Source organism: Artemia franciscana, chromosome 8 (assembly GCF_032884065.1).
Source record: "Artemia franciscana chromosome 8, ASM3288406v1, whole genome shotgun sequence".
Lineage (NCBI taxonomy): Eukaryota > Metazoa > Arthropoda > Branchiopoda > Anostraca > Artemiidae > Artemia > Artemia franciscana.
The window spans coordinates 3,095,585-3,121,272 of record NC_088870.1 but is presented as its reverse complement, the minus strand read 5'-3'; the positions used below and the strand labels follow the sequence as shown (position 1 = coordinate 3,121,272).

General features: G+C 34.3%; 1 protein-coding gene across 7 annotated transcripts in view; it reads left to right on the top strand.

The window, feature by feature from the left end:
• LOC136029877 (dopamine receptor 1-like) overlaps nt 1-25,688 on the top strand; it is a 298,704-nt gene that overhangs the window by 139,155 nt on the left and 133,861 nt on the right. The gene's annotated exons all lie outside the window — the stretch shown is intronic.

Sequence of the window (25,688 nt, the reverse complement as noted above, 5' to 3'; positions counted from 1 at the left end):
GACAGGAATAAAAAGTGTAAGTTTGTCTTAGAACACTGCAAGTTCTTTGCAGAAACGATAGTTTAAGTTGAAAGTTACACTTTCAGTAAATATGCCAAAACAGCTCTTTTTCTCGGTGTATTATTTTGCAAAAGCAATTTGAGTTGGTTTGAAAGGATGGTAGACCACCTCATATTTGGAGTAACCCTGGATGTACTATTCAAGAACTTAGGGAAAATTTAATTAGAAATCGAGCATTATCGAATGAAAATAATGAGCGGCATCAAATCTTAAAACCAACAGGAATTATCTAGTAGATGAGTGAGAAATCTCTTTCCTTAACCCCGCTTTAATATTGAGTTAAATAATTTTTATATATATTCACTGTCAATTAAAAGGTTTCATCCCTGTTTTGAACTGTTTTACTTTCCCGCTCTTTATTCTAAGTTTTAAGCTTACACGACTGATGCTGTAAGAATAAATGTTCAAATTTAAAGGCAATAGGAACTAGATAAAGAGTGTTTTATACAATGTCCCAGGAAAGAACGAACTTGCCAATGCATATTTGCAGTAAATAACTAAAATTTTAAACTTAAACGTTTTGAAAGGCAATTGGTAAGTGTAATATTTGCAATTACGCATTAGTTTTACATTGGCTGCGCTAATAGATTCTTCCAATAGAGCACTCATAAATTTTGGTGTAAGGAGTGGGAGGTAGAGGAGAGGGAGCCCGTCTTGCATACGGATTATTTTCTTTTCGGTTTAAAGTTTCAATAAATTTTGCATTTCATTAGAAAATCTTTTTTTTATTTCTTAGACCAGAAAAGCAGCGTTAGAGGTTACAATGACTTATAATCGCCTCTTCTAAATTTAAGAAGAAACCATATTGATTTTTTTTTTAGATGGGGGTAAATCGTACATAATTAAAATGCTGACATAATGAGTGGATCAAACTGTTTTTGAGGCAACTCAAGGGGATCAAGAGGTTTTAAGTTTTAGGCTATACACCTGGATTCTATTGATCCTTACAGACACTTATATAGGTCTTTTGTCAAACAGTTCGTGGTAACGAAATTGTAGTAAGGAGCGACCCGGCTCAATAGTAACAGAAACTCTAAAAAATATAATTTTGATACCAATAGTTAGATCAAAAGAATCGCATTTTAATTCTGATTTTAAATATATAAATTTCATCAACATCAGTTACACCCATCGAAAATCACGAGCCTGAGAAAATTTGCCTCATTTTAGAAAATAGGGAGAAACACCCCCTAAAAGTCATACGATCTTAACGAAAATCACACCATCAGATTCATTGTATCAGAGAACCTTGTTGTAGAAGTTTCAAGCTCCTATCTACAAAAATGTGGAATTTCGCATTTTTTGCCAGAAGACATCACGGATGCGTGTTTATTTGTTTGTTTGTTTTTTTTCCCAGGGGTGATCGTATCGACTGAGTGGTCCTAGAATGTTACGAGAGGGCTTATTCTAACAGAAATGAAAAGTTATACTGCCCTTTATAAGTGACCGAAAAAATTGGAGGGCACCTAGGCCCTCTCCCACACTCATTTTTTCCCAAAAGTCGCCGGATCAAAACTCTGAGATAGCCATTTTATTCACCATAGTCGAAAAACCCAATAACTATGTTTTTAGGGACGACTGACTCCCCCGCAGTCCCCGTGGGAGGGGCTGCAAGGTACAAACTTTGACCTGTGTTTACTTATAGTAATGGTTACTGGGAAGTGTACAGACGTTTTCAGGGGGATTTTTTGGTTTAAGGGTGAGAGTTGAAGGGGTGGGGTACATGAGAGGATATTTCCATGGAGGAAATTTTCATGGGGGAAGAGAATTTCAATCAAGGGGGGCGCGGGATTTTCTAGTATTATTTAAAAAAACAACGAAAAAAAGTTTTTTCTACTGAAAGGCTGGAGCAGCATTAAAACTTAAAACGAACAAAATTATTACGCATATGAGGGGTTTACCTCCTCGTTATACCTCACTCTTTACGCTAAAGCATTTTTAGTAAATTCAACTATTTATTCTACGGCCTTTGTGATTCAGAGTGTGATTTAAGTTCTAAAGCTTAAAGCTCAAAGTCACTATAGCTTAAATGGGATATTTAAGCTTTAGTGTAAAGAGCGAGGTATCGACGAGGGTTGAACCCCTTCATATATGCAATAAAAACATACGAATATAGAAGTTCGTTACGTAAGTTAATTCGTAAGTTACGTATAATTTTTACCAATGAAAACGTTTGTAAAAAATTAAAAGTTCTACTTGCCTTTTTAAGTAATCAAAAAATTGGAGGGGAACTTGGCCTCCTCCTTCACTCCTTTTTTCTCGAAGTCTTCCGATAATTGCAATTAATTAATATGCAAATTTTGTTTTAATTATTTATGTGCGGAGAGCCAAGATCAAAACATGCATTAATTCAAAAACGTCCAGAAATTAAATAGAAAAAAACAAGTTTTTTTAAATGAAAGTAAGGAGCAACATTAAAACTTAAAACGAACAGAAATTACTCTGTATATTACAGGGGCTTTTCCTCCTCAACGCCCCGCTCTTTATGCTAAAGTTTCTTACTGTTTGAAAAAGTAGAGTTAAGAGAAAGAGTCAAACTTTAGCGTAAAGAGCGAGGCGTGGAGGAGGAAAAGCCGCTGTCATATACGGAGTAATTTCTGTTCGTTTTAAGTTTTAATGTTGCTCCTTACTTTCATTTAAAAAAAACTTGTTTTTTTTCTATTTATCTTAATGAAAAAGGGTTGCCTATTTAAGCAAGTGTCTGAAACTTAGTCTACAGAACAAGTTTTGAAGAAAAGTAAAAAGCTCTATTAAGCCAAAAATGAGCAGAAATGAAGTCTAATATCCTTCCATTCGTAAAACTACCACAAATCACAATAAATAAATAAATGAAACACAACGAACAGAAATTACAATAAATAGCCGAGTCAAACTCAAAATGAACATAAATTAACATTAGTACGGCTGATAACCAGTTTTACTGTGGTTTGCAGAAGTATCAGAGCAGAAAATTATTTTACAATAACAACTAAAATTTGATTAGAGTTCTTATTGCAGGTACTTTTAAAGGGTAGTCTTGGCAAAAAAATTTCTGATCACTAGTAAGATTAAATAAAAAAAAAAAAAGGTTTTTCAACTGAAAGCTGGGAGTGACATTAAACTTAAAACGAACAGAAATTACTCCGTATATGAAAGGGACTGTTCCCTCCTCAACGCCCCGCTCTTTACGCTAAAGTTTGACTCTTTCTCTCAACTCTGCTTTTTATAACAGTAAAAACTTTAGTGTAAAGAGCGGGGCGTTGAGGAGGGAGCAACCCCTTATTATACGGAGTAATTTCTGTTCGTTTTAAGTTTTAATGTCGCTCCTTAATTTCAGTTGAAAAAACTTGTTTTTTTATTTAATTTCTGAACGTTTTAGAATTAATGCAAGTTTTGATTTTGGCTCTCTGCACAAGAATAATTAAATCAAAATTTGCATATCAATTTTTATTTTTCTTGGCTAAATGGTATTCTCATAGTTTTGATCGGACAATTTTTAGAAAAAGAGAGTGGAGGAGGAGGCCTAGTTGCCCTCCAATTTTTTGGTTACTTAAAATGGCAACTAGAACTTTTAATTTTTTACGGACCTTTTTATTAGAAAAAATATACGTAGCTTACCAATTAACTTACTTAACGAACTTCTATATTCATATTTTTTTATACGCATAAGAGGGGGTTCGCCCCTCGTCAATACCTTGCTCTTGACACTAAAGCATATATTTTGTTTCAACTCCTTAAGAATGACCCGTGAATCACAAAGGCCGTAGAATAAATACTTGAAATTACTAAAAATACTTTAGCGTAAAGAGCGAGATATTAGGAGGAGGTGAAACCCTCATACCTCAAACCTACCCGGACGAACTTTCCAATATTGTTTAAAGTTAAGTAACACCTACTTCTCAAAATTTCCGAAATCCAATCTCTCCCCTCAACCTCCTTACCAAATATTTCCAAGCGCAAATCCCTCAACTCCCTACAATCCCCTAAATAATGTTGCAAAGACTCATCCATCTCTCCACACATAGGGCAACTGTAAGGACCATCCCTCAATCTATTTCTCCCTAAATATTTCCCACGTTCTCCAAGAGGCATAAAAGAGGCATATATAGATCAAGTAGCTTCTAAGAAGCCAAAAAATTTTAACTATCTTTTTGAACAACTTTAAAAGACTGGCACCTTTGAGCAGATTCAGGCAACTTATTCCATACAATATGATTCTTATTCTTATTTATTCTTATTCTTATTTTATATATGATTCTTATTCAGCTTATTCCTTCAGTGGATTAAAATTTGACCTAATACAAGGAGCAAAAGGAATTTGAATATAATTTTTTATACTGCAAAGATGATGACTATTTTGATAAAAGTTATAGATATATTTTGATCAGAGATTATAGTGATGCATTTTCTGTTTGTCATCAATTTTTTGAAAACTAAGAACACTGTTCAAAATATACATAGTTTTCAATAGAACGTAAATGCCACAAAAGGCTTTAGAACTTTTGTGGTTAGGGGTTGGGAAGGGGGGGGCAGCAGCCAGACTCATCTTTGTTGTAGTTTTTGTTCATTTTAAGTTTGAACTGAATATTCAATTTAATTTTTATTTGTTTTTTTATTTCTTTATTCATCTCTATCTGTATCTGTTAACTTCATGTTAAATATAATCATTTATTTTATTTTTCGTTTATTTTCAGTTTCATTTATTTTCATTCATTTATTTATAGCTTTTTTTCGTTGTGAATTTGGAATATATTTCTACATGCCTTGGGTTTAAAATGGTTCTTCACTTTTCTTTGAAAATTTCTTTTATGGAAAGCTTTTTAATTAATTAAAGGTAGAAATCAGCTTCCATTCACAATACCAATAAATACCCTAACTTTTCTATGCCATTTTTAAGACTAATTAGAAACGTAAGAAAAAATCTACTGCAAAATCCTTTTTCCGTGGCTAAGCAAATGAAAGCTGTTTTTTCTCCATTTACTTTTTTATTTATATTTTTATATTATTATATTTATATTATTATATTTATATTCTTATTTTATTTTTATATTTTATATTTATTTATATTTTTATATTTTTAGTCTCAAAATACTTTGTAGTTAGTTGGTAAAATATAAAAAAGACTTCTAAGAAAAAATGTGCAAATATCGGATTTTTGTACAAAATTTCGAAATCCTATACGGTTCTTGACATGATTTTCTTGCCAAATTTCTCGCTGTAGTTGACCAACAAATCCGATTTGATTTTGGATTATTTTCATAACCCTATGGATGGTCAGAGGGCAACATTTTTTCTTTGACAGAAATACGTCAAAGTCAATACTTGATCAATAATGTTGACGAGAAATCTTATGGGGAAAGATCACGATACGCCACTATAATTAGCAACTTAGAACTGGAAATCAAACATCTCATTGATTTAATGAGTCGCGCTCAATAAATTAATCATTCGCAAACAAAATAAGGAATAGCCAATTTGATGCCATCTATTAGACAAGGAACCGTAATTTGGTTTTCACGCCTGCCAAAATACACCAGTATAATTTAACCGCCCAAAATTTTTTGGCGACTTATTTACTTCTTAATCAATTATGAAATTTTACACATATATTATCAGGAGGAGGTTATTTTTGTTTTTCACGTATCTCTAATTTAAACTGCCCAACTTGTGACAAGAGCTGACATTGGGGCGTTTTCTTAGCTGTCATTGTAGTAAATGTATGAGTATTATACCGTTAAAGAAGATTGCTCTGATTCAAAAATAATTTTATTTTATATAGCAAGTCGGGGAATCCCGTAAAGTTTAAGGCTACTGAGCTTATATCTTTACTGCTTGTAATTTTTGTTGTGAACCATCGCACGTCAAATGGGCAACAGGGTTTTTGCCAGTCAAATGGGCAACAGGGTTTTTGCCAGTCAAATGGGCAACAGGGTTTTTGCCAGTCAAATGGGAAACAGGGTTTTTGCCAGTCAGATGGGCAACAGGGTTTTTGCCAGTAAAATGGGCAACAGGGTTTTTGCCAGTCAAATGGGCAACAGGGTTTTTGCCACTCAAATGGGTAACAGGGTTTTCGCTTCTTTTTCACCAACCGGTGAAAGATAGACAGGGTCGAAGATATAACAAAAAAAATACCACAATGCCATTCTATAATATAAATAACAAAAGATAAAAAGATGAGGAAACATTTTAAGACAATGATAATTTTTCCTAAAAAAATATTTCGCCTCTGTATCTATCGGAAAATCCAAGATAAATGAAAAATAAAACTTACGATGAAATGCATGATCAACGAATCTTAATCAAGACTGAAAAACAAACGCAAAACAAGGCAATTCATTCAGATAAAGATAAATCAAGAGCATCTTTTTTAACGCAATTCTTGCTTTTTTAGCAGCTAGCCTAAAAGGTCCCTATGGTACAAGTTCATTGATAATAATTTTAGGCTTTGCACTGTAATTTGTTAAAGCTGTTTTAATTGGATTGCGTGTAATGTATTCAAAGAAAATTCTCTGAAGTAGTAATATTTCTTTGAATAGAGATTTGGAAGAATATTCACTATTGAATTAATGCGATATATACAAATTTACTTTAAAATTATTTAACAAATTACATTGCAATACCCATAGTTAAAACTAATGAACTTGTATCACAAAGACCTTTTAGATTAGAAGCCAAAAAAGAAAGGATCGTATTAAGAACATGCCTCAGATTTGTTTTTCAAACAGTTCGCGGTAACGAACTGTAGTAAGGAGCGACCCGGCTCAATAGTAACCAAAACTCTAAAAAATGGAATTTTGATACCAATAGCTACATCAAAAGAATTGCATTTTAATGCTGATTTTAAATATATAAGTTTCATCAAGTTTAGAAAATTTGCCTTATTTTAGAAAATAGGTGGAAACACCCCCTAAAAGTCATAGAATCTTAACGAAAATCACACCATCAGATTCAAGATCCTATCTACAAAAATGTGGAATTTTGTATTTTTTGCCAGAAAGCAGATCACGGATGCGTATTTATTTGTTTGTCTGTTTTTTTTCTTCCCCAGGGGTGATCGTATCGACCCAGTTGTCCTAGAATGTTGCAAGAGGGCTCATTCTAACGGAAATGAAAAGTTCTAGTGCCCTTTTTAAGTTACCAAAAAAGTTGGAGGGCATTTAGGCCCCCTCCCACGCTAATTATTTTCCCAAAGTCAACGGATCAAAATTCTGAGATAGCCATTTTATTCAGCGTAGTCGAAAAACCTTATAACTACGTCTTTGGGGACGACTTACTCCCCCAGAGTCCCCGTGGGAGGGGCTACAAGTTACAAACTTTGACCAGTGCTTACATATAGTAATGGTTATTTGGAAGTGTACAGACGTTTTGAGGGGGATTTTTGGGTTGGAGGGAGGGGTTGAGAAGTGAGGGATATGTTGGGGGAACTTTCCATCGAGGAACCTGTCATGGGGGAAGAACATTTCCATGAAGAGAGTGCAGGATTTTCTAGCATTATTAAAAAAAAAACAATGAAAAAATAAATATGAAAAGTTTTTTCAGCTGGAAGTAAGGAGAAGCATTAAAAATTAAAACGAATAGAAATTATTACGCATATGAGGGGCTCACCTCCTCCTAATGCCTCGCTCTTTACGCTAAAGTATTTTTAGTAATTTCAACTATTCATTCTACGGCTTTTGTGATTCAGGGGTCATTCTTAATGAATTGGGACAGAATTTAAGCTTTAGTGTATAGAGCGAGGTACTGACGAGGGGGTGAACTCCCTCATATATGTAATAAAAACATGAGAATACGAAAATTCGTTACGTAAGCTATTTTATAAGTTACGTATATCTTTTACTAATAAAAACATTCGTAAAAAGTTCTAGTTGCCTTTTCAAGTAACCAAAAAATTGGAGGGCAACTAGGCCTCCTCCCCCGCTCCTTTTTTCTCAAAATCATTTGATCAAAACTATGAGAAAGCCATTTAGCCAAAAAAATAAATATGAAAATTTCATTTTAATTATTCATCTGCGGAGAGCCACAATCAAAACATGCATTGATTCAAAAACGTTCAGAAATTAAATATAAAAAAAAACAAGTTTTTTTAACGGAAAGTAAGGAGCGGCATTAAAACTTAAAACGAACAGAAATTACTTCATATATGAAAGGGGCTGCTTCCTCCTCAACGCCCAGCTCTTTACGCTAAAGTTTCCTACTGTTTTAAAAAGTAGAGTATAGAGAAAGAGTCAAACTTTGGCGTAAAGAGCGGGGCGTTGAGGAGGAAGCAACCTCTTTCATATACGAAGTAATTTCTGTTCGTTTAAAGTTTTAATGCCGCTCCTTACTTTCCGTTAAAAAAACTTGTTTTTTTATATTTAATATCTGAATGGATAGCCTTGTTTCGTATTTGTTTTTCAGTCCCGATTAAACTTCATTGAAGTGATTATATTAGCACTATTTTTTTTTCTAGTTCTAATTAAAACTTCTAGTTTTCTATTTTTCTAGTTTTCTAGTTCTAGTTCTAGTTCTAGTTCTAGTTCTAGTTTTCTAGTTCTAATAAAAACGCATAGTAGGTAAGATCAAAGCCGCAGGTGCTCGTTAAAGTTGCACCGATAGGCGTCAATTCATGAAAACTTAGGAGGAGCAAAAAGTATTTTGTGATCGCAGAGACAGTTTTCTTTCCAATTTTTCAATGCAAATACTAAAAATTGCATTTTCAACGAAAATACCCTTCAAAAAGATATATTTCAAAATCTAAGGGTTTAGGGCAAATAATTTATACTTATAAATATGTAGCATTTATCAGCAACAAGAAGAAGAAGACGAATAAAAACGGAAACAATAAGAAAACATGTACAAAAACAGAATAGAATCTGAGATCCTTAGCATGGCAGATTTAAAATTCAAACATCGAAACGCTGTCAAAATACGACGTGTTAAAATTAAACAACAAAAAATTTGCAAAGATAACAGTGGTTGATTAATGAAGCTCAACTGTGTTTGCATTGAAAGCTTTTTAAATTGTAAAAAAAAAAAAAAAAACTTAACCAGTTTATTTGCTTATAGTGGTCGCTGTCAAATACATGGGAAGGTTTTCATTTGGAAAAATTGCATTATCTATAGTTTAAGCTGAAAATAATCTTTTATTTCTAGCCTACGACCAGGCTAAACAGGTTCTCTAAAATGGAAGTGAAGAGTGACATTAGGAAGTAAAGTATATGGGGGAAACTGCCCCCAGTTCAAATTCTCGCTCTTTAGGCCAAAGTTTGAACTTTTGTCCCAATGCTTTAAAAACGATTGCTCAAACATAAGTGCCTTTGATCTGGAATAAAAAATATTTTTAAATCACAAAAAATTTTAACACAAAGAGCGGGACTGAAAAGAGGAGCCCCCTTCATATACGGAATGATTTCGTTTGTTTTAAGTTTTAATGTCGCTTTTAGTTTCATTTGAAAAAAAAACTCTTTTAATTTCCTTCCAAGTTCTATAGTATTTCCAAGGTTATTCTAAATATGGGGAGGGCTACTTTCCTCCCTCAAACCGGAGTTTTTAAATCAAAATTTAAGTTTCGCACAGAAATACTTCGAGAAAAGGGCTGGTGTTTTTGTTTCTTGAGATAAAGAATAACTATCCAAGATAAACTATCGTCTCCTAAATGTAAGGGGAGCTTTTGCTCACTTTTATCTTATACTAATTGATAATATATATATATATATATATATATATATATATATATATATATATATATATATATATATATATATATATATATATATATATATATATATATATATATATATATATATATATATATATATATATATATATATATATATATATATATATATATATATATATATATATACTAGCCATCCCAACACCTAGTTGGTGGGGGCGCAACCCCCCCCCCAAGCCCCCCCCCCGCGCGTAAGTCGTTACGCGCCATATTAGTTACGCGCCATTGTAGTTGTGTCCCTGTGTCCCACCTGTGAATATAGATAGATATATATATGTTTTTTAACTACGTAAAACTTGCGAATATACAACATTCTTCGCTGTCCCATTGTCTCTGCATATAAATAGATTGTCAGGTTTACCGACTCTTGAACATGCAACATATAATTGTCCATGGGAAAAACAATCCGAATTCAGATCTATACCTTGAGCTTTTTTGATGGTGATTACTAATCAAACATTCCCTGTTTCCCCGTGTCATTTATATATCCCCTGTGCCCCCCGGCGTCCCCGTTGTAGTTGTGTCCCTGTGTCCCGGTCGTCATTTGTGTCCCAAAACAACTTCATGACGGCATAATGCTCAATCCTTACAATGATGTCAGTCGACACATAAACATGACAGTCGACAGACACACAAACAAACAACTTATATATATATATATATATATATATATATATATATATATATATATATATATATATATATATATATATATATATATATATATATATATATATATATATACAACTACTGCTTCTACTAACAACCTACAGTAGCACCAAACCGCTTGATGCCAACACAACTGTGCACACTCCTTCAGCATACAAATCAATTCAACTTTCCTCTTTGCACCCTCCCAAGAAGTTCTAATTCCCTTTAAATCCTTTCTTACGACTTCTTCCAACCCCATTTGGAGACGACCTGCTTTTCGTTTACCCTGGATGGATCAAACAATCCATGGTAACAAACTGTAAGTAAGCGGTGACAAGAACCATTAGTAAGTTAAACTCTGAAAAAACAAAATCTTGATTGCAATAGATTTAAAAAAAAATTGGCAAATTATACTGATCTCAAACATATAGGATTCATTAAGTTTAATGTTACCCACCAAGAGCTAAGAGCATGAGAATATTTACCTGATTTTTCAAAAAAGGAGGCAAACACCCAGAAAAGTCAAGTGATCTTAATGAAGTCAAACCATCAGGTTCAGCATATCAGGGAAAAATGCTGTTGGGGTTTCAAGCTGCTATCTACCAACATGTGGAATTTTGTACTTATTACCAGAAAAAAAAAGAATCACGGATACGTGTTTATTTGTTTTTATACCGAGGAGTGATCGTATGGAATTAGTGATTGTAGAAGATCGGAAGGGGGCTCATTTGGACGAAAATCAAAATTCATAGTGCTCTTTTTAAGTGACAAAAAAGATGTGAAGGCCACTAGACCCCCCTCCCGGAGCCCTTTTTCCCCAAAGATATCCAATCACAACTTTGTGACAGCCAATTGACTCAGCATATTTGAATGGTTGAATAACCATGCGTTTTGGAATGACATGCCCCCTATAGTCCATGTAGAAAGGGCTTTAAGTTACACAGTTTTCCGATTATTCATACATATTATCTATTATTCGGAAATTCTAAAAACAAAAGCGATAAAAAGTCTAAAGCACGAGTCACTGCGAAAACAAAACGATGTTTATGCTTAGGATCTCGGTCTGTTCTAAAGTATTTCAAAAATGCACGATTTCTCGACACGTGGATTATCTATATGAAAGGTCTTGCTCTTCAGACGGTAGTTGTCACCGCCCTAGCATATGGTCTTCGAAAGAGTGTAACTCAGGCCTTGTTATTGGGCTTAGCATAATTTTTGAAGATTTTAGCAACCCTCTGGTTTTTCCCTTCGCTTAGAATCAAAACTGTGAAGCCTCATGAGATACCTTTTCCTACCCGTCTGCCCGCGCTAGATCTAGATCCAGCTTTGTTCCCAGTGTGAATACTATCGACCTACCCATAGAAAACAGCTCATGTGGCTGTTAGAAAAGGGAAAAAAGGGTTCTTCGTTCGTTTTTCTAAAACAATACCCCACAAGGTAGTAGCCGGAACCATTTCTCAAGCAAGCCGTAACTATAGCATACCATACGTCTTGTGTGGCTGTTAGAAAAGGGAGAAAATGGTTATTCATTTGTTTTCCTAAAAGAACACACCACGAGGTGATGGCAGGAAGAATTTCTTCTTGAATAAAGCAAGCCATAACTATGGTATATAAACGTCTTGTTTGGCTCTGAAAAACACCTAACAAATCCTCTTCCGTCATCTGTCAACGTTTCAGAATCATTCTTTTCCACAGTTGCTTCTGTGCAGTTGCCACAGTTGTATGTAGCTTCTAATATCTTGGTTCGCACACTTCTTTTCCTGTTTTTCCATATTTTACTTTAAAGCTGTGAAAAAATACCCAGAACGTTGGCTGTTCTACTTTTAGCAAATTCACTGCATTTACCATCTTTACAAATAATATAAGGTTACTCAGATAAGTGAAAGTATTTACTTTATGTATCATCTTGTTACCCAGCATTATTTCTTCATTGGCTTCTGGTCTAAGCGACTTAACTTCTTATTATCTACTTTCGACCTTTTCTTGCAGCCCGAACTCTCAAAAGCTCCTAAAGGTTATTCATTTTAAAAAAATTTTATTGAGGATACTCCATTCCCTGCATAACCTTCACTGTTCTGTAGGACAAAGTTCAACAAAATAATCCATATAGATGCGGTTAGGACGACAACACATCCTGATTCCATATAGATAGTATTGCACCTTAACATTAACCGCAGCAATATTGTTCTCGTAAAAAGCAAAAACCATTTTCGTGTATTTTTCATATACACTACACAAGGATATGACCTTCACTAAAGCTCTTCTAAAAGGCTGAATCAAATACCTGTTCATATTGCCGTTTGTCGAAGGTGACTTACAATTAGATGTTAAAATCTTCTAAAAAGGTAACATGGTCAAAATAAGTTGAAGCCCTGCTGAATAATGCTGGCTTTTCGTGAGCATGAACTAAGGCCAGGGTCCCGACTGCAAACCTGATGATTTCCTTAGTATGTTGGATTTTCGCCTTCGGGACCAGGAGATCCGGGTTTGGCTTACTGGTGTTGAGGAATCATGTGTTCTAAAATTAATAAGCAGATTAAAGTAGTGTATGGAAAGGAGTTCTACTTGAGGCTGAACCTACCGTGGAGGGCACTAAATTCCTTATTGTGGGTACGAGCAAATTGTTTCATGTGCCTAGAGGACACTAGGATTCTTATGATGATCATGGCCCAGGAGGGAGGTGTGCAAACCCCGCTTGTGGGGAGAATGGGGGAGGGAATAGTAAACATTTTCTGAGTAATTGCCAAAGTTTGGAGAACTTAAGGACCGCCTTTTTTGTGGGGATGCACTAAAGCTCCGAGGTATCTTGGAGACTTCTTCTAGGGATCTTATTATTGCGGTGGAAAGTTTTACAGAGAAAGTTTAAAACGCACGGAAGAAATAATTTCAATGCTTTGAGTCCTATTATTCGATTTGTTCAATTTTCAACATTTTTTCCCCGTCGTTTTTATGTATATTGGCACTGGCTTTCACAACCACGTATATATATATATATATATATATATATATATATATATATATATATATATATATATATATATATATATATATATATATATATATATATATATATATATATATATATATATATATATATATATATATATAGAAGTTTCAAGTTTTAATGTTGCTCTATATTTTCAGTTGAAAAAAACTTGTTTTTACATATTTAATTTCTGATCGTTTTTTAAATAATGCTGGTAAATTCGGTGCCTCATTCATGAAAAATTCTCTTCCCCATGACAAATTCCTCTATGGAAAGATCCACCCACGTAAACCTCTCCCCCAAACCTCCACAAGAAAAAAACAACTGAAAACGTCTGTTTACTTCCCAATAACCAATACTATATGTAAATAATAGGTAAAGCTCATAACTTGCAGTCCATCCCCAGGGGACTGTGGGGAATTAAGTCGTCCTGAAAGATATAGTTTTAGACTATGCTGAACAAAATGGCTCTCTAAAAATTTTGATCCGGTGACTTTGGATAAAAGATTAGCGTTGGAGGAGGCATAGTTGCCCTCCAATTTTTTCGGTCACTTAAAAAGGGCACTAGAACTTTTAATTTCCGTTAGAATGAGTCTTCTTGCAACAGTCTAGGACCACTAGGTCAATACGATCACCCCTGGAAAAAATAAACAAACACGCATCCGTGATCTGTCTTGTGGCAAAAAATAGAAGTTTCAAGTTTTAATGTTGCTCTATATTTTCAGTTGAAAAAAACTTGTTTTTACATATTTAATTTCTGATCGTTTTTTAAATAATGCTGGTAAATTCGGTGCCCCATTCATGAAAAATTCTCTTCCCCCATGACAAATTCCTCCATGGAAAGATCCACCCACGTAAACCTCTCCCCCAAACCTCCACAAGAAAAAAACAACTGAAAACGTCTGTTTACTTCCCAATAACCAATACTATATGTAAATAATAGGTAAATCTCATAACTTGCAGTCCATCCCCAGGGGACTGTGGAGAATTAAGTCGTCCTAAAAGATATAGTTTTAGACTATGCTGAACAAAATGGCTCTCTAAAAATTTTGATCCGGTGACTTTGGATAAAAGATTACCGTTGGAGGAGGCATAGTTGCCCTCTAATTTTTTCGGTCACTTAAAAAGGGCACTATAACTTTTAATTTCCGTTAGAATGAGTCTTCTTGCAACATTCTAGGACCACTGGGTCGATACGATCACCCCTGGAAAAAAAAATAAACACGCATCCGTGATCTGTCTTGATGGCAAAAAATACAAAATTCCACATTTTTGCAGATAGGAGCTTGAAGCTTCTACAGTAGGGTTCTGCGATACGTTGAATCCGATGGTGTTATTTTCGTTAAGATTCTATAGCTTTTAGGGGGTGTTTACCCCTATTTTCTAAAATAAGGCAAATTTTCTCAGGCTCGTAACTTTTCATTCGTAAGACTAAACTTGATGAAACTTATATATTTAAAATCAGCATTAAAATACAATTCCTTTGATGTAACTATTGATATTAAAATTTCGGTCACTATTGAGCCGGGTCTCTCCTTACTACAATTCCTTACCACGAACTGTTTGAAACTGTAGTCTTCAAAACTGGTTATTTGAGACGCATCATTCTCGGGGTTACCAACTGGACACATTTTATTTCCAAAAGGCACACCCTCATGTGCCTGGACACAGTGAAATAAAAAGGAAAAAAGTTAAACATTTTTGAAATACGGGACATAAAAGGGGAAAAAGGGACAAATTTTTGTAGATTTACGACATAAAACAAAATATTTCCAAACTGGATATACATTTTGGTAAAAAAAAAAATATCAAGAAAGGATTGATTTATCTCGTTTTTATTTTTCGAGCATTTAGATTGTACCAGAGATATCGTAAGTAAAGGATTTTCTCGAAAGAGATTAACAAGTTCATATGAATTTCGTTTTTTCACACTGAGTCATTTTGTGTGAATGTTCTATAGGAATAAGAAGGTTTCATAGCACTAAGTCTTTAAAATTCAGTTTCTACTATCTTTACTTTAGCTAAATCTGTGTTAATGTTTTTTTCTAAAATTAAGAAATCACAAATCACAAAAACTTCATAAATCAAAATTGTGCACAAATATGACACAAAAATTAGTTTCCTTGTGACTCATTTTGGCTTTAGCTCTATTTGGAAGGATTTAATTGAAGATACAAGCCTTGCTCAAGTTTCACAGAGGGCCCATCAGGTTTTAAAAATACTGTTTATTGGCTTACGAAAATAATTTCTATTCATATACCAAAATTACAGCAAAATTTTTTTCTGTGCCACAATTAGAGTAGATTCTTTGTTCTATTTAAAATGCCCCGAGCCAAAAAAAAAGTTAAACAAAACACAAAGGCCATTGAAAGAAAGGCTGCATTAAGGGGAAGTGCACAGTGTTTAATCCTCTTCCCCCCGCAAAAAAAATACTATGACTCTTTAAAAGTACCAAAAACTCACAAAGATAAATTTTGATGTGCGTTTTAAATTTTTTTATACCCTAGCCCCTAACAAAATAACCCTCCCCCCTGAAGAAAAATCCTGGATATAGCCTTGACTGAAAGTGAATATTTAATTCCAAGATTAAGCGAGATCATTTTGCTGACCTACTTAAGTATTTGGCTGAAAGACGAATTAGTATCATCTTTAGTATTTGGGAAAGTTGTGACTCAGAGACAGATCTTCTTTTTTTTGAATTTAATGAAGTATTTAATACTTCAAACCAAGAAATTTTTTTCTTTGTATATTCTATTGATTTAATCATTGAGAAATAAGAATAACTCAAGAGCACATATTCAATTTGAATCAGAGACAACGCTATAACGTTCCCTATATTAAAGGCCATGCGGCTCCAATGTTTTTTGCTTTTTTTCTCAGAGGCCCTCCGTACCGAAGGATTCGTCATATAAACTTCATAGGGGAGCTCAATTGATTGGAAATCGGAAGTTCTAGTGCCCTTTTTAAGAGTCAAAAGTAATCGGGGAGTAACTAGTCCCCGCACGCCCTGTCCCCAAACCTGTTAGATGTAAATTTTGAGAGAGTCATTTTGCTAAAAATAGTTCAAACCTCAGATAATAGAAACTCCGGGGCCTACAAAACAGGCGATTTAAGTTACGCCCTGGGGCATATATGGTTATTTTTGAAGAGATACTCGCATAAGCTTCAGAGAGGGCTTATTTGATTGGAACAGAAATTTCTCATTCAATTTTTAAGAGTCAAAATAGATCAGAGGACAACCAGCCCCCAAGTCGATTTTTTCCCCAAATACATACAAAAAAAAATTAAGATAGCCATCTTGTAAAAATTAACTCAAAGATCATATAACAAAAACTCCAGGGTCGACACAACCCCCCAGGGCCCGGGGGTAGGCGTTATAAGTTATGTCCTGGGGTATATATGGTCCTTATAGAAGGGATATTCGTATAAACTTCAGAGAGGGTTCATTTAATTAGAAATTAAAAGTTCTAGGTCACATTTTGATAGTCAAAAGAGATCAGAGGGCCACTAGCCCCCACCCCGCCATCTTTTCCCCAAACCCATCCGATAAAAATTTTGAGATGGCTAATTTGTTAAAAATAGTTCAAACATCAGATAATAAAAACTCCAGGGTCGCCCCCCCATCCCTGGGGCAGGCGTCGTAAGTTATGCCGTGGGGGCTTATATGGTTCTTATAGAAGGAATTCTGGTATTAACGTTAGAAAGGGCTCATTTGGTTGGAAATCAAAAATTCTAGTTTACTTTTAAAGAGTCAAAAGAAACCGAAAGGCAACTAGCAGCCTAACGCCCTTTTTTCTTTGAACCCGTATGATAAAAATTTTGAGATAGCAATTTTGTTAAAAATAGTTCAAAACGAGATATTAAAAACTCTGGAGTCAACACAAACCCCCAAAGCCCGGGTGCAAGTGTTTTAAGTTATCCCCCGAGGACATTATTATATGATTTTTATGTAAGGGGAGGTTGTATAATCTTCGGAATTTGCTCATTTGATTGGAAATTAAAAGTTCTAGTTATCTTTTTATGAGTCAAAAGGGATCGCAGGGCACCTACCCCCCTCCCACCAAGCACACACCCCCTCTTTTCTGCATTTACAAAACTTTTAGATTGCCAGTTCGTTTGAAATAGTCCAATGATCAGATAACAAAACTTCGGGGTCAACATAACCCTGCCCCCCATAGAGCCTGAAGGAAAGGTTGTAACTTATGTCTTGGGGGCATATGAAGTTTTTATGGAAGAAGTGGTCGTATAAGCCTCGGAGGGAATTCAAATAAATAGAAATTGAAAGTTCTAAATCTCGTTTTAAGGGTCAAAAGTGATCCAATTGCAACTAGCCCCCCCCCCGGCCAATCCTCTTTTCCCCAAATGCGTCCGATTGAATTTTTATGTAGCCACTTCGTTCAAAATAGACCAAAGATCATATAAAAAATACTCCAGGGATAACACAGCCACCGAAACCTAGGGGCAATTATTGTAAATTATGCCCTGGGGGCATATAAGGTTCTTATGGAAGCGATGAATGTAAAAAATTCGAAGAGGGCTCATTCGATTGTAAATCGGAATTTCTAGTGCCCTTTTTAAGAGTCAAAGTGATTGGAGGACAACTAGCCCCTCCCCCCGAGGTCCCTTTTTCCCCAAATGTATCTGATCAAAATTTTGAGATCACCATTTTGTTCAAAATAGTTTAAAGATTAAGAAAACCTCAGGGGTCTATACAGCCCTCCCCCAGAGCCCTGGGGAAGTGTTGTAAGTTATGCCTCGTTTGCAGATAAAGTTTTTTGTAAGGAGTAGTCGTATAAACATCAAAGGTGGTTCATTTGATTGGAAATTGAAATTCCTATTTACCTTTTTAAGAGTCACCAAAAGTAATCGGAGGGCATATACTCAAAATGTATTCCACCCTCTCTACCCTCTTTTCCCCAAATGTATCTGATAAAAATTTTTATTTAGCCACTTTTTTTGAAATATTCCAATGATCAGATGATAAAAATTCGGGGGTTAAATACCGCCACCTCTCCCAAACCCAGGGGAAGGCTCGTAACTTATGCCCCGGAGGCATATAAAGTTTTTACTAAGAAGGTAGTCGTATAAACTTCGGAAGAAACTCAAATGATTAGAAATTGAAAGTTCTAGTTCGCTTTTTAAGAGTCAAAAGTGATCCGATAGCAACTAGCCCCCCCCCCCACCAACCCCAAAGCCATAAGGCTCCTTTTTCTCCAAAGGCACTTCATATGCAAGGGATGGTGCTGATAAGCTTCGGGGGGGCTTATTCAATTGGAAATACTAAAGTCTAGTGCACTTTTTAAGAGTCAAAAGTGATTGGAGGGCATCAAGTCATTTCCACACCCTATTTCCCAAAACACATCCAATCAAAATTTTGAGATGCCCATTATATCCGAAATAGTCAGGAGGGGAAGTAATTCAAATAACTACTCTTCGGGGGTTGTCAAAACCCCCCACTCCCCCCAGGGCAAGGGTAAGGGCTTTAAGTTATGCAAGCTATCCATTGTTCTATATACGGTTTTTATTAATGGGGTAGTCGTGTAGGCTTCGGAAAAGGCTCATTCGATTTAAATTGAAAGTTCTAGCTTCAACTTTTAAAGTTAAGAGTAATCAGACGGTAGGCAACCCTCTTCTCCCCCTCACGCCTTTTTTCTAAGTGCTCTCGGTCAAAATTTTGAGTTAGACATTTTGTTCAAAATCGTCCAGATGTCAATTAGTTGTAGTTCTGGGTTTATCCACCCCGCCTAAGGGGAAAAGATTATAAGTTTGACTAGCAACCCATCAGTAACATATAAAGCTTTTATGCAACGAGTGGTTGTATAAACTTTGGAGGAATTTCACTCGATCGGAAATCAAAATTTTACTGTACCCTTTTTAAGAATCGAAAATGATCAAAAAGTAAGAAGCATCCCCCCCCCTCTTGTGCTCTTTTTCCCCAAATGCATCTTATAAAAATTTTAAGATAGTCATTTTGTTCAAAATAGCCCTAAATTCAAATTGCTGTAACTTGGGGGGTTCAGAAATCCTCCATAGTCCCCAGGGAAAGGATTGTAGCTTATGTAAGTTGCCCACCATTGGAATATAAGTTTTTTGTGGAAGGGGAGTTCGTATTAACTTTGGAGGGGCTTATTTGGTCAGAAATTGAAACTTTTAGTTCTTTTTTTAAGAACTATCCAATTATCCCATGTCCCACTTTCCCAAAGGGTATCCGATCGAAATTTTGAGATACCCATTTTGTTCAAAATAGTTCAAAAGCCAAATAAATATGCTTCCAGTTTTGAAACCCCTCCTCCCACCCTCATAAAAATGGCTATGAGTTACAGAATTTGCTTATTGATACTTTGACAATTTGTTACTTTGATACCTTGTTTACTTAGATGCTTTCTTTACTTTGATACTTTGGTACTTTGATGCTAGTTTTGATACTTTAATGGAAGTTTCATGTTGAAAAAAAATGATTGTGAAATAAGGCATTTTCTAAAGATTTGAAACTTTTTGCATTCAAAAACGAACAAAAATTAACTTTAAAAAACTTTCTGAAAAAGAAGTTTTTCAAAGAAAACCAAAGGCCATATCCAACTTAAGATCAGCAGAAAAACAAAATACCAGTTATAATTTAAACTAGAAAGGACAAGAAATTAGTATTAAACAATAAATGAAACCCAAACCGAACAGAAAATAGATAAACGATCATAGCAAACAAGCATACAATAGGTAATAATATAAATGAATAAATGAATCCTAAAACGAATGAAACTTATATTGAATATGCAAATCAAGCTTGAAATGAACCAAAATCACTACAAAAAAGAGTTTGCCTCCTTCTCTCACTGTAAAAGTCTAAAACCTACTGCGTCATTGGCGCTCTACTGAAACTATATGTGTCTTGAAAAGTTTTGGAAAGTACAAATAAAATCAAACTGAAAATTTGATACATAATGATATCAATTGATGAAAGATAATCAGTTCAAGGTTTTACTTCGCTGAAATTTTATTTTCATTTTCAATGCTATAGTAAATGAAAAAGAAAATATTGACAACGTAATTCGTTTTCAGTAAAGCCCCAATAACGGAGTAGGCTTTAGACTTTTACTGTTAAGGAAGGGGGCAGTATTCAAACTCTTGTTTGCAGTGAAAATACTTTTTTCTTGAACAGTCTTGGAAGGAACTAATTATATTAAACTGAATATTTAATATATAGATATTAACTGCTTAAAGCTCATTACTTTAAAATTTAATTCTACTCTAATTTTTATGTTGGTTTTCAATGTTGTAATAAGTTCAAAAGAAAGATTTTGTAATATAGTTCGTTTTCAGTAAAGCGCCAATGACGCAATAGGTTTTAGATTCGTACAGTGAGAGAAAGAGGCAAAACCCAAACTCTTGTTTGTGGTGATTTTTGTTCGTTTTAAGCTTGATTTGCACATTCAATTTAAGTTTCTATTGTTTTAAGATCTTTTTATTCATTTATATTAGCACTTGTTATGTGCTTTTTTGCTATGATTGTCTACCTAATTTCTGTTCGTTTTGGGTTTCCTTTATTCTTTAATAGTAATTTCTTGTCATTTCTAGTTTGAATTTTAACAGGCATTTATATCTGCTGGTCTTAAGTTTAATATGGCCTTTACTTTTCTTTGAAAAACTTCTTTTTCGGAAAGTTTTTTTTTAAATTAAATTACTGCAACATGACTGAAGCAATATTTCATGGGAAAAGGCTTCTATTGGAGGTATCAAATCTGAAGAAAGTGCCTGGAAAATGATTACAGTCATTGGCTAACCTTACAACGATTAATATGTTCGTGCCTATACAGACACAGAAACTCAGGCTATACCTCTGAATATTATGTTATGATGCATTTAAAAGTCAATTATTTAAGGGTATTCGATAAAATACATTCGGTATGCTTTCAATATTTTCAAATGCCTAAGCACTTTATATAAGAATGGGCTCTTTATCAAGTTTTTTAAAACTGAAATCCTCAGATTTTAATGTTAAAAGGACACATTGTCATGTGCTGGTGCATAATGACACAAGAGGGCGAACAATGACACATTATGTAAATACTAATTTATTTTTAACACTCTACATAACACAAGTGGAGTACTAGGAAAGAGTACTGGATATACATATAAGCTAAAAAAAAATGTCACTTTTCACCAAAGTAGTGCTTTTTCTCGGTATATATTTTTGGAATATTCAGGTTTTGCCAAACATATTGTAAGTAAGGAGTTTATATTTACATCAGTTTCGAGCTTACGCACTAAGTCTTTTTGTATGGATTTTTTCGTTTCCTCATATTTGATTCTGACTGACCACTTTGAAAGAGGTTTACAGAGCGTCTTTTGGTCAATGCTTCACCTGGTAAAAAAATGTCCCCTGGCTTTTTAAGATTTCAAGATGGACACATTTTAACTAAAAATGACACACTTCCGGATGCTCGCGGGACATATTCATGGACCAAAAAGTTGGCAACCCTGATCAATCTTGCGCTAAAACCTGAACGTCATTGTACTGACTATAATCAAGGAAATACCAAATCTGTTCTTTGAAACCACTTCGAATCACCGATATGTCTTTTTTCAGGGAAAAATGGTGTTAAATCGCTTTGTAATTTATGTGGTGCCTAGGTCCAGATCATGTCATTGTTTCCTATCGGAGAAATTTATGGCTTTGATAATTTGTTAACGCTGCAATGGTTTCTAAAACAAAGTCTTACCTTGTTTCTCTGAGGTTATTTTTTAAAATGACTTAAAAGATGAAAATGTATGGTCAAATTTAGTGTTTATATTTTTAAATTCCGAAGTTTTAATGCCATTATCGAACCTGACATTAAACCATCCGGACATAATTTTACCTTTAAAAAAAAATGATTATGTCCCTTGGAATAAGAATTGTTTGGTAGTTTTTTTCTGTTTAAATTATAGTCAGTTCCAAAATTTTTTAAAACTTTGAATAATTGCCAAAGCCTCATTTTTAACACGCTAATTTTAGACCATACTAACAATATTCAATTAAAAGATGGTCCAGAAAAAAAAACTTCTCTACTTTCAATGCTGTGAACGCGCGACCAAAATCGGCAACAAGAAAGGGGTAAAAACTTGGTTTATTTTACAAAAAGAGTAGTGCCCATTTAAATTTTTAAACGTATTTAATACTGGGAGGAATCATATTCGCCTTGTAATCAGGGAAGAATTACGGAAACTTCGTAATAGTCAAACTGAAATAAGATATAAATTGAAAAGATAATGAAACGAAATAACTAAATTGAAAAGTTTTTTCAACCGAAAATAGGGAGCAAAATTGAAGCTTGAGACAAACAAAAGTTATTACGGATAGGGAGGGGAAGTCACCCCCTTCAAATATCTCACTTTTTGCGCTACAATTTGACTTTCCGTCTTAATTCCTTATGAACGACTCCTGAAACAAAGGGTGGTTTAATTAGAAAAATGAAAAGTTTATTTCAAGTACTAAAAAACTTCATCGAAAAGAATGAGGTATTGAGGAGGAGGCAACCCTCCCCCATATGCGTGGTATTTACAGTTTGTTTTGGGTTTGGATGTTGCTTATTACTTTCGGTGAAAACAAAACTTTTTCTCTTTTATTTATTAACGAAGAACGAATAGTACATATCATAATTGGCTCTTCGGGACAAAAGAAAAACAGGTAATAGTGTAGAAAGTATATTGAAACTTGCAGTGCATCCTGTTCACTGTCTGTGGGCAATAGAAAAACAGGTAATAGTGTAGAAAGTATATTGAAACTTGCAGTGCATCCTGTTCACTGTCTGTGGGCAATAGAAAAACAGGTAATAGTGTAGAAAGTATATTGAAACTTGCAGTGCATCCTGTTCACTGTCTGTGGGCAATAGAAAAACAGGTAATGGTGTAGAAAGTATATTGAAACTTGCAGTGCATCCTGTTCACTGTCTGTGGCCAATAGAAAAATAGGTAATAAATAGTGAAGATAACAAGAACTTTTAATATATATGTGTGCTGTTGGGGGTATTAGAAAAACACCTAATGTAAAGAGCAAACAAGGAAGGTTAATATACCCTTTTGGCTTTCCATTCATATTTTGGTTATGCTATATTTATACATAGCACAAAACTTTATTTCAATTCAGATAATTAGGGGGCGGTGAAATTTGTAAAATGTGACATTTAGGCATCGAGTCTACATATTCAATTAATTTATTACTATATATTTAATTAATATATAGTTATATAGTTAATCCAAGATATACTTAATTACTAGACAATCATCTAATCACTGTATAATTACGCTAAATAATGAAATGTGAAGTTTTCTTATAGTTTTTTTTTTCATAATAAGAGACCATGTATCTTTTCTTAGATTTGGATAAAAAGGGAACATGAAATGTATACTACTTAGGAGAGAGTCTCAGTATTTCTTGGGAGGAGTTTCTGAAATATCACAAAAATGTGCTTTTTTGGGGTCTTTCATACCCATTCTAGGGGAATTTCCCCTCTGTTCAGGTGAATAAACGTGCATCAACTTCTTTGAATTGTATTTTTAACGCGCCAGTATACTGTCACACTTACAGCCAAAACATGTCTTTTAGATTCGCCGCTTTGGCCAGTGCCCGGGTTGACTTCCTCTAAAATGAGCATTGCTTAGAACTGCAAATCCAGCATTTTATTGGTTAATAGCTTGAAGTCAAAGAAATTTATTTGCAATAAATAAAATATGACACCAAAAATATAACTTGGTCAATAAGGCGAGAATATATAATTCAACTTTTCAACCTCATAATACAGTCAACAAGCGACTGGATAATTTAACTTCTGAGAGATTTTTGGCACCTTTTTTTTACTTGGTCATCAATCAAATTTCTTGTATATAGGTTTCCGGTAGGAAGATATTTTGTTTTGCTTTTTCTAAGAAGTTGACACGAGCTGTCTCCAATTGAAAGTATGCTTGCAACAAGATGTGCCGCTTTGACGTTTTCTTGTCGGAAAAACTCGGGAGCTGAAATGTGCGAACTATGTTGTGTTATGTTTTGTTATTGCTGTTGTTTTTTGTTTGTAAAATTAATCAAATCCGACATCCGAAAGAATAACTGAATCTAATATAGGAAAAAAGAAAACTCTTGAAAAACCAAAATAAAAAATAAATATATTATAAACTGGTCAAGTATGGTTCTGAAAGCTGGGCGCTTCAAAAGACCGAGGAGGATTTGTTAGATGTTTTTCAAAGGATTTTTCTACGGATCCTTTCAGGTACCCATCTGACTTGCTATTTGGCCCCTAGCCTTTATTTTCAAACAAATAGCCTTTTTACATCCTTAATTCTTTAAATTCGTTGCTTCACTCTTTCCCCCAGCTATTCATTCGAAATCTTTTTGTTCTGTTAATATTTTCTCTTGGTTAAGAGACTACGAGGCGTTTTTTAAAGAATCTATTAATTATCGAGCCTCTGAAAAATGCAGGCTGCTAGTGACTCATCCAGGAGGGAAAAATAGTTTGAAAAGGTAAGATAGCTATTTGTAACTGGGTTTAAAAGCCCATTCATTTTCGGCCACTGCTATTGGTAAGAGCTTTGCGCCTCCGTGCAAGAGATAATCTTTTGACATGTGATTTGATTTTGAAGTTTTCATGTCAAAGCATAAATATATTAAATAAAAAAAAAACTAGTTTTTTTAATTGAAGGTGAGAAGTGACATTAAAACTTAAAACGAACAGAAATTACTCCGTGTGCTAATTTATGCTCTCCGCACATAAATTATTAAAATGAATAAATTCTTTTTTTAAAATGTATTAATTCTTTTTTGGCTAAATAGCTTTCTCTCAGCTTTGATCAGACGATTTTGAGAAAAAAGGGGTAGTGGAGGAGGCCTAGTTGCCCTCCAATTTTTCGGTTACTTGAAAAGGCAACTAGAACTTTCAATTTTTATTATGTATATGAGGGGGTTTGTCCCCTCGTTAATACCTCACTCTTTATACTAAAGCTTAAGTTTTGTCCCAACTTTAAGAATGATTCCTGAATTAGAAAGTAGAAAGGCCGTAAAATAAATAGTTGATAATTCCTAAAATACTTTACCGGAAAGAGCGAGGTATTTAGGAGGAGATGAACCCTTCATATGCGTAATAATCTCTGTTCGTCTTAAGTTTTAATGCTGCTCCTTACTTTCAGTTGACAAAACTTTTTCATGTTTATTTTTTCATTGTTTTTTTTCTAGTAGGCCTAATGCTAGAAAATTCTGCGCCCCCTTCATTGAATTTCTCTTCCCCCATGACATATTCCTCAAAGGAAAGATCCTCCCACATAGCCCCCTAC